The 11,348-nt window shown below is 39.5% G+C and overlaps 1 protein-coding gene across 3 annotated transcripts in view; it reads left to right on the forward strand.

Annotated features, from left to right (window-relative positions):
• Window positions 1-11,348, forward strand: part of cntn3a.1 (contactin 3a, tandem duplicate 1) — a 138,704-nt gene that overhangs the window by 56,708 nt on the left and 70,648 nt on the right. Inside the window, exon 1 of one of the 3 annotated variants that reach the window (XM_028582437.1) lies at window positions 3,798-4,478. The exons of the other annotated variants lie outside the window; for them this stretch is intronic. The gene's annotated coding sequence lies outside the window, so the exon portion shown is untranslated. Of the gene's footprint in view, window positions 1-3,797; window positions 4,479-11,348 lie in introns of those variants that run through there. 3 annotated transcript variants of the gene reach the window in all.

Here is an 11,348-nt window from a genome sequence, read left to right on the forward strand (position 1 = left end):
ATCAATTTCATAGCATTTGAAAAAAAATGTATAAATGAACATTAGAAAAAGCGCCGAAAAAATCAGCAAAAACATCAAAAAAAGTGACAAAAACTTTGGAAAAAAATGACTAAAACGTCAAAACACACAGAAAAGCAAAGTTGCACGGAAGACAACACAAGGGTTAAATTGCTTATGCAGTCCAACCAGCAGTTCAAAACCCTAAGGCAGGGCACTTCAACGTTTTTTAAGGCAAGGACCCCTTAACTGAGAGAGAGACAGAGCAGGGACCACCTACTGCATTGTATAAAATGAGTTGCATGTTAAACAGGGCCTACAATAATGTGTGGGTGGCATATCTTTTTAGTGTATAATACTAAGCTATTAAATAATTGTTGGCATTATTCCATAAATCATGTTTTAATGTTAAACATAAATATGGCAGAGGGAATCCTTGGGATGAATTGTATCTGTGGATGGCTACCTTAGTGAATACCTTACCTATAGGGCAGTAAGCCTATCAATAATGTATTTTTTTCACAAATAGGCTGATTTTTATTTGCTAATAATATGTTGGATTCATGTAAAGACATTTTCATTTTTGAAAAAACTTTCAAAAAATTTATAATTTGGTGACCCCCCTGCAGTAGCTCTGAGGATGAAGATCTCTGTCCTACGGTACTTTATTTGCATAAAACTGCTATAAAGCGGCAAATAATCACATTTGAGAAGATGGAACGAGCAACCAATCAATTAATCAACAAATCATTTCAGCACTCAAACCTTGGTGACATGCCTGCCTCCCTTTGATATTAAATTGGTGCTGTTGGTGTGAACATATTACTCCTACTCCTCCTTACTCTGTTACATGGATATATTTTAATGTCAGCTATAAAACATGGCAGGACATTGCACTTTCAATTTGGTTTTCAAGTCTAATGTCAAATAAGATGACTGCACTCTTCCATAAACTTTTGACATATTGGGTAGACAGGAATCCATCATTGGTTTATTCATTCAGTTCACTGGTTGGGGGGCAACAGGGAAACTCAATCTCATTGTATGTTATATTTATATAAACAACTTAAACCAAGTGAGACCTTATGTCACCTATTTACTCCATGTATGACAATAGCCAGTCTTTATTGAGCTCTAAGGTTCTGTAAATATCATTAAATGAGCATGAAAATATGTCCAATCAAAATAAAAGTTCAAACAGCACATGTCCTGCCCCACAACCGTTGAAAAAGCTTCAAGTCACAATCAGTCCTGGTCCAGTTTTGCAAGACAGAAAAGTATCCTCACATCAGGCATCAGCCTCTCATTTTCCTCCACGTCCTCCTGTCCTAAGGATAAGCTCCAGTGTGCTGTCTGCATTGCTGAGCAGGCGACTGAGCTGTTGACTGTCCTTCATTTGATTAAAACTGAATGACATCATGCAGAGACAAGGGCAGGGAGGATTGCCCTAACTCAGTCAATGCACACTCAGGTTACCATCTGTGCTAAAAACTTTGGTACAACAGCGAGTTCAGGTCCAGTTTAAAGCTCCCCTTCACCTTAGTCGCTTCTCACAAGCACCAATTAAACCAGTTTCACCTAAAATGCGGAAGTAAAGACAAGATTTTGTTGTATTGTGCTACAGAGAACACGGATCTGATTGTTGTAAGCTTAGATCATATATGTTGATCTTGCTGCTTCCATGGAGAAGCAACATATAAAAAAAAACCCAGGTATTTAGCTTTTTGGCTAATGACATGCTTTCACATTAGCCTCCACAAAGAAGTTACCTATTAGTGGGAACAGGGATACAGGTAATGTACCAGCAACACTGCACACCTTTCCTAAAATCAAACAGTCATTCAATCTATTTTTGAAAAGGGTTGAACATCGAATTAAAAGATAGATAAATGGAGGATAACAAATTATCTAGTAGTTCTGTTATACCTATTAGTTAACTTAGGTTAATTAGATCTATAAGTAAGTAAAATGGAGAATAACAGGCAGACGTGAAAGGAGCTTGACATAAAAGACTATGACACGGAACAGGTTAGGGAAAATACTTCTGACTAAAGACAATATTTTATTTAAGAGCATCGCTTTGCATGTGTCTGAAAGAGTGTGTGGCAGTGTGACACCTCTGCAGAGAATAATCTGCCTTCTCTTGCTCACACAGAGAAACGCTTGTCTTTCCGACTCCTGGTGGCGTTGACAAGTTGCTTATTCCAGCATCTCATTTACTGCCTCAGGACAAACTTAATTCACGTATTTAAATGACATCTTCCAAACAACAATGAAAAGCTCATTGTTGCATTGTTGATGGTTGCACGCAGTATCTGCCTTCTTGGAGAGCAGAGGGAAATGAGTAAAACTGCATGAGGTAAAATTCAGTTTCTTTGGAAGAAATTGTCAGAGTAAAACGATAAGAAAATTTCCCTCCAGTCATGAGCATTAAAGAATTCATGAAATATTCAAGTAGTTGCAGATATTTGTGTTTAGGGTGGCTATACTATTAAGTGTTCCTTGGAGCTTTGATGTGCCATTAGCTGTGTGTATGGCTGGCTACGGAATACTAAATGTTCATTCAGTAGGTTAATCCAAATACTCTTTTTTTCTTGTTCCTTTTGCCTTTCCAAGGCTCAGTGGGGCATTCAGTAATTTCTGCTGTAATTATCACTTTCCCATTGGCTTAAACAGAAGTTTCTCTTAAATCCCACTCAACATTATGAGTGGATTATGAGCCAGAGGCAGTGCATATACCAAGTTCTGACTGTTTAAACTTAATGAGCTGGCAGTCTGTCTAGTTTCATTGAGGAGAAGAGTAAAGGATAGAAACAAATGCATGATCATACGTCTATATCAACTAACACATAGTTGTTATTCCTGATACAAATCTGTTTCTTGTTATGTACTAATTTAGTGTTAATTTACAAAACATGTTAACATCTCATGAAAAAATGCTGCAACTGTGAATAATTCGATCACAGTTACATCCGCTGCTACAAAGGTACTGTGTTATTTGGAATGCCTTGATCATCACTTTTTTGAGTGACTTTTAAAGCAGCAGGGGGCAACCAGCAGACCCCCAAAGAGGACACTGATACCAGAAGACAAACATTAAGTAACTAACAACTATAGCTGTCTCTTTTATAGTGTGGGACTGCCATTAAAACAACTAAAATGAGCATTAACAAGCCTACATTTACTCAAGCACTGTCCTTAAGTACAATTGTGAGGTACCTGTACTTAAGTATTTCCATGTTATACTACCTTACACTTCACTACATTTGTTTGATAGCTGTAATTACCAGTTACTTTGCAAATTAAAAGTTCTGCACACTTACACGCAGGTGTCATCTAGACAGGTGTATGTTGGGTGGAGCTAAACTGGGGGTTACATTCTATTACCAAACTCTATGTTCTAATAGATGACTGATGACTTATAAGAATGATAACAGGGTAAATGTTACACTAGGCTACAGCAAGGGAGAGGAAGATGCCAATCAAGTACAGTTTGTACAGGCCCACACAGTCCTGAGAAGAGTTTTAATTAGACAACATTGAAAACACCGGTGTTTGTGTGTGGGTGTGGAAGCAATAACATTTACTTTTTATATTTTAAGTAGGCTACATTTTATGATAATATCTATGTATTTTTACTTTTCACTTGTATTTAGAATTTAGAAATATTGTAAGTAACATTAGTAACATTAGTTTTACACGGTGGTGTTACTAGTCCTACTTTAGAAAAGCACAGTTATACTTCTTTCACCAAAGAAAATTTAAACATGTTTTTTGTTTTTAATTCCTTAAAAAGAAACAACAACAACGAAATCAGATAAGCAAGATCACTTCATAGGATCGTAAGTGAACGTGCTGTGAGCCTGCAGGGTGAACAACATCAACAAGAACAGCTACAGTAGCTACTACCCACCTCTGATGCCCCATGTGCCACTGCCGCCGCGCGCGCAGCCAACTACAGTCCTCATCCTGTGGACAAGCTCAAACTGAACACCGCCGTCGTCAACCAGACCGTGAGCACTTTCTGCTCCTAAAATGAATTCATTCAGCGACATTTAAACACCTTCACACCGCAGACATTTTTGTTGGAAGCCACCACGGCTGTGGGTTTAGTTCGTATGTCAGCCTGGCGGCGGTGCGGGCAGGGACTGCCTGCCTGCCCTAAATGAACGTTCCGGGGTCTGGAGAATGGAAAGCGGACGACCCGGGCTGCTAGCAACTACTCGGACTCTGAAAATACCGAAGACACCTGGAAGGAGTGAACGGCAGCGTTTACGGTAACCTGCCTTCCTCCGCAGAGAAGAGAAGAGAGTTGTTTGGCCATTTCTACGAGAGCAACACTTTGAAGACGAACTTCCCAGTCGCCGTCGACTCGATGCTGGCCGGGAGCTGCTGGGCTCGAGGAGTGAGGAGATGCGCGGTGTAACATGGATATCCGAGAAGGGATACACATCAGCAAGCATCGCAGGGGACGTACTCAGGTAAATAACCTAAATAACTATTTGCTTTTCTCTATTTTCTAACTCTATTTTTTTTACTGTTCATTACACATTATTGCTTATTTTCGGTCTGTGCAATCACCAGGCTGCTCTGAATCGTCAGTCTACAGAAACTTCCACTTCTGGCATCGAAGATAAATACATATTTTAAATATTTTAAACATTCACAGATAAATATAAGCACACAGGCTGTCACGTTCTAGATTTTTCAGACTGCTCACTTTTATTTATATTTCTCAGTCAATAATAATAGGCAGCACGCACTTGTATTACAACCCATCCAAGTTGTAATTGCACATGTCAAGGCATATATTTGCGTGCATGGCTTTTTAGCCATGTGTCAATTAGGAAACTAACAGGTTTGAAATTCCAATTCCCTATTGAGTTGTACAATTTCTACACAACCCATTAGAGATAATAACATTCTCTGTGTCCTCTGATTGCCATGAGCATTATTTATACCATGCATCTGTGTAAGAGGGCACAAATCTATCTATTACTTCTTCCTCATTTAAACCTCTTGCAGAACTCATTTGTCGTCAGCGATCAACAGGGATTGGACTCAGTCCAGTCTCATCATCTCTCCCTTTCTTTGATTGCACCCAGTGCCAAGCCTGATTGCTGATCAGATTGCCTAATTTGCTTTAGCGTGTGACTCCGTTGGAAATAGCTATCCTCATGAAATCAAGTATCCATATGTTTGAGAGGGAGCTGCCTTGCACATTATGATTCTGCTATTAAGTAAATTAGAGGTGGCTCAGGATAGGGTTCTGCTGACAATGTACTCTTCCCTGTCACAAAATGTTTACAGTTTGTGTCTTTCTTTCAATTGTTTGCAGGGAAGTCCCAGTGCTGTGAAGACTTTCTTTTGTTTCATGTTGACATAATGCTTTTCCACCAAAATGTGTGTTTTAATTCCCTACACATACACTACTTTGGAGTGCAGTTACTCTTCTTACCTTCAGTATCCAAGTGGTTTGAATAGTAGAGCTACTACATATCTCCTTGGGGAAGTGTGCTTATGGCTGGACACGTTTCTGATGATGTCACTGGCCCAGAAAGAGGAGGAGGAGGGTGGAACATGAAGTTCATAGTACCCAACTGTGTGGAGCCTGGTCTGCATGAGAAGTGGAAAAACAGCACATAGACTGATGAAGGTTGATGCAGGCAAAATGACGTGCATTCTGATAGGTACAAGTAGGGTTTGCCATTTTAGCATTTTAACACAACAGGCAGGCATAGTTAGAATGATCCACACGGTTTCTTCAGAAACCTGTTTCAGTTTTGTGTGCCTCTGCTGTTCATTCAGAAATAAAGGAATGAAGCAGACCACCAACATTTTGCCCACAGTGCTAATCTTTATTTCAAAGTAAGTACAGCTATGGTTTTTTTAAGGAACCTACTGAATTCTACACAATGTATCCTTGTGACTTTTTACAGAAATTCTATACAACATGTAAGTGGAAAAGCAGCAACACAAAACTGAAACCATTTTGCTTATATGTACCTATTGCCTTAAAACGTTTAAAATCAACCCCAATTTGTGCTAATCAGAATGCAGATCCTTTTAACTGCATCAAAATACCTCCCGAGTTGCTGTTTTTTTCAATTTCTGATGCACAACGGCTCAGCGCGGTACTATAAAGTTCATGTTTCAACCTCCTCCTCTTTTTGAGTCGTGACATCTTCAGAAAGAGAGGAGTGTCTCTCAATTTTGTAATGTGGTGTTGATGGACATCACAGCTGGAAGTCTGCCATTTTGATGTGGGCCACAGTTTACAGTATATGTTTTTCCATACAGTACTATCTGCCAGATTTTTTGTAATCAGCGTTCTCCCAATTTGTATAGACGCCTTAAGCCTCGCTGCTCACAGACACTTAAAGTGTTTTGTCTGTAAGAGGATCTTTCATTCACTCACAGTAATAACAGCTTACCCTTTCTTCGTTATGGGCTTACAATTGCTTCCCAAGAAAACTGCTGGGTTCACCAAAGTGTTTCACAAAAGACCTGAATCTGTGTATTTAAGGAGCTATTAATTGGCAGGCCCCTGAATCCTAATGGGATTCTTAATTAGTACCTTAGTGAAGGCAGGTGCACTAGAATTGAGCAGCATCAGTTGTAAGACAAATACACAATGTGGTTGCTGCAAGTGTCTAATTAGAGTGATTAAGATCCAGGCCACTCTAGTCACATTTAGTTTATTTCCAATAAAATAAAAAGTCACAGTTTTTTTTAATCAATTCACTTACATCTATTACATATTTTAGGGACTTTACAATGAGTGCATTGCTTAAAGTTTAACCATTTAGTGAATAATGCTTTTAGAAACTGCATAGCTCTATAGTGGTGTGTATATTATTACCATAAACGCTGCCCATATCTCTAAAATTTGGGCTTAGAGAAGAAGAACCTTTCAGCATACTCAGTTGTTTGTGTCACAGGGGAGATTGGGATGAGCGTGTTGGTGGAGCACCCCTGGTGTGGTCTGGAGAAATGAAGAAGCTGGCATGTGTTATGTCATGCCTGGGGCTTGTGTGCTTAGATCAAAACACCATTAGTCTCTTTGTCCTGTGCCACTATTTGAGAAAGAATCTTGGCTCGGGAATATGTTGGCGCTCCCCTTGACTCCCGTTGTGTGCCATTTGTGAGGAATAAAAAAAAAATAAAAAATTGGTTTGGGACACATAAAAGCTTTAAGAAAGTTTTGAGCTCATTGGTTATATGTGCATAGATTCTTGAAGAGCCAAATTGGCGGAGGGAAGTTTATGTTGTGGTGTGGCTTTTTCATGTCCGTGCAACTTTGAAAGCACTACTGAGTTCAATGTTGACAGTCTGTACAAGCAGAAGAAAGCACCTTCAAAATACCTTGACCACGTTAAAATCGAGGCTACAAACATGTTTTGTGGAACAGATATGGCACCTACACATAGCAAGGAGCATTTCAGTTCGATGATGAAAAAGAAAAAAATATTTGCAAACCTCCAAAAGAAAAGCAGTATAGCCTTGGTCACTACATAAATAGTGCACTGTCAAAAAAACAAAATAAGAGTAATAAAATCTTAATTGCTGTCTTATGGCTGTGTATATTTGGTTCAGTAATTAAATATTTAGGGTACACCAACCTCAGGACTGTAAAATACTATTATCTGATTAGGAATTGATATCATTATTACCGCCACTCTTCCACAAAGCTGCTTGGTAAATCTTTGATTCAAGTGTGCAGTGAATCCAAGTGTGCAGGATTAGAAAGAAATTTCACGTTCTCTACTACTACAAGTCTCAACTCGAGCACCGCCAGAAAATGAATTTTAAATGACTGGAGGCACTCAGAGCCGTGAGATGAGCCTCACATGGAAAACACTGATCGAGCTGGTGTCTGCACATCCAGTGAAGTCACAGCTCAGGTGATTAAAGATGCAGCATTGTATGCCATTTTCCTGGCCTTGTCTCTCGTTCCTGCAGAGCGTAAGTCTGGTCTCATTCATGATTCAGAGCCCTGGGGGTGCGGGGTGCTCATGCACGAGTTTTATCTCTATCTGGACTTTTCAACCAAAGGGACCGGGAGTACCCCTCTACTAATACATTTTTGAGCCCTGAAAAATTCATGGCAGAGGATAGATTGGGTGTAGTGGAGAGGCTTGAATCAACTGACATCACTGTCAGCTTCTATGGCTGACTGAACTACAATCTGCGGTTTATCAACTCCAGCTGGTGCTGTCAGAGAAAAAGAGGAAAAGAGGTGTCACTTTGACAACACTGAAATTTGGAGAGGAGCTTTGTCTCCACGAATCTGAGGCTTCCCTCAAAGCAGCTGCATTTCCTCAAAAGTCCACTAAAATGGAGCGTTCAGTTTTGTATCCACGCTTTCTGGTGTTCTAATACATGTTATTGATTACATGTGATTAGATAAAGTTCTATTTCCCACCCCTCTTTTTCATTGCCCTCTCTGACATAGAATCATAAATAAATTGTAGTTTATAAAATATCTGAAAATGAATAATACACATCTCAATTTCCCGCAGCACAGGTAACCGAAAGTAAGGTGTGCTTATTGCTTGTTTTGTTGGACCAACAGTCAAAAATAAAAATTAAATTTACAATGAAATAAAACTGAGAAAAGCAGAAAAAATACTTTTTTCAGACACGCCTGAATGAGCAATGTGGGGCTTTTTCCCGTTATTCGATAGTGACAGTGGATAGACAGGAAAGGGGGGGGGAATGACACGCAGCAAAGGGCCTCAGGTCAGATTCAAACCCAGGCCGCTGCCAAGGACTCAGCCTACATGGGGCGCACGCTTTACTGGGTGAGCTAGAGGTCACCCCCAAATGCTGGGCATTTTGACTGCTTGATAAATCACTTTAATGATTCATTAATTATCAAAATTTTATATAAGCCTAGACACCATCTGGAATGTTGCTTATCATGATAACGTGACATTTGAGCATTTCACACAATTGTTATGAAAAAATCTTACCCACAGATCATGAAGTCAGAGATGACATCTTTGAGCTGTTACTGGCATTTTGCAGATCTCCTCTCATCATCATGATTTGCTTTTAATTAAAATGTTTTGCTCTCCCAACATCACTCACCAGCCGTTTGGCCCATTTTCAGTATACCTATGTCAAAGCTTTTGAACTTGGCAGATACCATTTATATTTCCTCCAGAAATTGACAAGTTTGTGTAAGTACTTGAACTGAAATGTCCGTTTAATAGTTAGGAATATGAAACACTTTGACAGAGATAATTTTGCATGCAGCGTGCCCATCACACGGTCAGCAGCGTTAAATCATTACCTCGGAAGAAAGACAATTTGTAAATGTGTCATTTATTGCATTTAGGTTTTCTATGTTATTCTCCAGTTACATCATCTGCATTTGTAAAATGAGAGGGGGAATTCATTGCTGTTGTGTTACATTTAAATAGTTGAGTTTGTGCCAATTTGATAAGGAAATGTTGAGGTCAGGACTGTCCTTCATGATGACTGATCATATTCCATTTTCAACTACTGCTTTTCCAGGGACATTAAAGAGGGTGGAACATGAAAGGCAGAGAGTTTCAAAGCCTTTCCTATCATTAACTTTCATCTCATACAGCAAACAAATGAGAGAATCAGTTTGGGATGAAAGTAAGTCATTGGCCTTGTCACTACCACTTAAGGTCACAAGGGTAATTAATTTTGTACTGAAGAGGAAGTCAAATACTGCCATGGACACTCCCCAACTCCCCTAGCCATCATCTCAGTGCTGAGCTGCTTTGGATCAAAAGGCTGTCTGATGTCTCTTGTCTTCAGGGTTTGCTGAGTCATAGAGATCAGGAGATGGCTGTTAGAGGCCAACAGATACCTGCCTTTATGAACGGGCTGTCTTAATGGTTCACACGTTGTAGTCATGTCCATTTGTAGATCAATTCATTTTAGAAGGCCAGAGTGTCAAAGCTTTACCAGACTGACTAAACACATTACTTGTGTTACTACAGTTTTTGAAAACATAAAGCATTGCAGCAACCGGTCAATCTGCAGCCTGAGGTGACACGTTTTTACTCTAGATGTAAACCCAACATTTAAATAACATGGACTATGTGTGAAGTTGGAATATCAAATTTTGCAGAATTTCTAGGCTCATCTTCTTTTTCTTTTAAAGACATTGTGCAGAGTAATTTATTCAGCTCATCTCTCACAATTATTTCCTCAAAGGAGAAAGACTCCAAAAATATCCAGGAGCACAAGACGGGATTTTAAGTCTCTGTTATATTATTAAAAGCCAACATTTACTCATGACATTTGCATCTTAATAACTGCAAGATAAGTTGGGAACTAAGACACTCCAAACCCGATCCCCATAATGAGATTTAGAGGGGTACAGTGTTTCCTCTTAATGGTTTAGTGCACACAGAAGGAAGAGAAGTGTAGGCGAACGCGTCAGGGACGCAGTTGATATATTCACATAAGCATCAGTATGCTCTGTCATGCCTTTCAGTGGTGCAAAGATAAGAGGCCCGCAGATAACTGGGAAACTATGAAAGTGTAATCTTTCAGTTGTCTCTGCTTTTTTGGCACTTGCCTTTTGATAGACTTTACTGTATGTTTTATGTTATTAATTTTTTTCCTCATTAATTCCAGCATGCTGATGGTGTGTAGTCAGAGGAAACGGTGTCATCAGTCACGTAAATGTACCAGGGAGTGTTTGAGCAAAGACAATGGCTAATTTCCTCTCTTCATCCTTCCTCACTCCATAACTAACCGATCATACACAAACTTGTATCTGCTGCTTTATCAGAAAGGATCATAGCTATCGACGTGTCAGGGGCGATGGAGCATTTAGACAACTAAATACATCACTGTTTATCAGTGATGGGAGGAATACGTCTCATTATCATTTCACAACTTTTTTTGGGACTTCATTTGAGTCTAAGCAGGGATACATTACAGTTTAGTCCTTGAGAAAATCAATTGTTTGAGTTTCCCAGAGGACCCAAAATGGTTTTGCCCTGCGTACAGTCATCTCTTTATGTCAGAAATACATAATCCCTCCAGCTCAGACGAATTTGAGGAGCCAGGACAGTGCGTTATTACATGCTAGGGAAGTGTCTGACAACCAGCTTGCTTTTTGTTTTGTCTCAGCAGGTTTGAGTACAAGCAATCCCTTTATGTTTCTCTTGAAGACATGATCCCTATTATGCAATGTTAAGCTCACTTAAGCAAACGCTTCAGCCCAAGTGTTTAGTAAGTGCTTTGCTTGGACAAATCATTTTCTGTGTTTGCAAAAGGGAGCGGTTTCCTGATTATTCTCACAGAGCTGCTGTTGTCAACTGTCACCTTGACCTGAAAAGTGTTTGCAAAGATGAAAT

This window comes from Perca flavescens, chromosome 7 (genome assembly GCF_004354835.1).
Source record: "Perca flavescens isolate YP-PL-M2 chromosome 7, PFLA_1.0, whole genome shotgun sequence".
Classification (NCBI taxonomy): domain Eukaryota; kingdom Metazoa; phylum Chordata; class Actinopteri; order Perciformes; family Percidae; genus Perca; species Perca flavescens.